Source organism: Adiantum capillus-veneris, chromosome 12 (assembly GCF_014529385.1).
Source record: "Adiantum capillus-veneris isolate H3 chromosome 12, ASM1452938v2, whole genome shotgun sequence".
In the NCBI taxonomy this organism is placed as follows: Eukaryota; Viridiplantae; Streptophyta; class Polypodiopsida; order Polypodiales; family Pteridaceae; genus Adiantum; species Adiantum capillus-veneris.
The window spans coordinates 61441872-61442485 of record NC_140942.1 but is presented as its reverse complement, the minus strand read 5'-3'; positions in this window follow the sequence as shown (position 1 = coordinate 61442485).

Genomic DNA, 614 nt, shown 5'->3' with positions numbered 1-614 from the left:
GCTCCCTGTTGGCAACCTCTCGATCCTTTCTCACTTTGGGCCTGCACGTTTTATCACTGAAAATCTTGGGCTTCTGTTGCAAAAGGTGGCATTTGAATATCTTTCTTATACAAAAGAAAAGAGACCTCCCTCACTTGCATGGACTTGCAACCCGGCTTGTTCTCTCTCTCTCTCTCTCTCTCTCTCTCTCTCTCTCTCTCTCTCTCAGCCTCAACTTGCACACATGCATAGCAGCGGTGGCTATTGCAGGTGAAAAGGTGTTGAGAGCCCACCAGAGGCTCGCCACGCCCCTGCATTGAGCCATTGAGAGACTCACCGGCGATGGATCGGCACCATCGCAACATCACACGGCACGCGTAAATGGCCACCCCCAATGCGAGGGGAAAACGCCTCATTGGCTATGATGCGAGGACAATGCAACAAAACACATTGTGTTTCCAATTAACGGCTAATGGACCCGATAGTGTACAAGTAGCCGATAGATGGTGAAGCTCCGCACTTAACCTACCATCCATCGGAGACCAACTCGTGTGCCCACTCTATTTGTCTCTCGTCCTTTTTGTTTGTCTTTAAGCGCAGGCCTCGTAATTTTATCACTTATTTCAATTAAATTT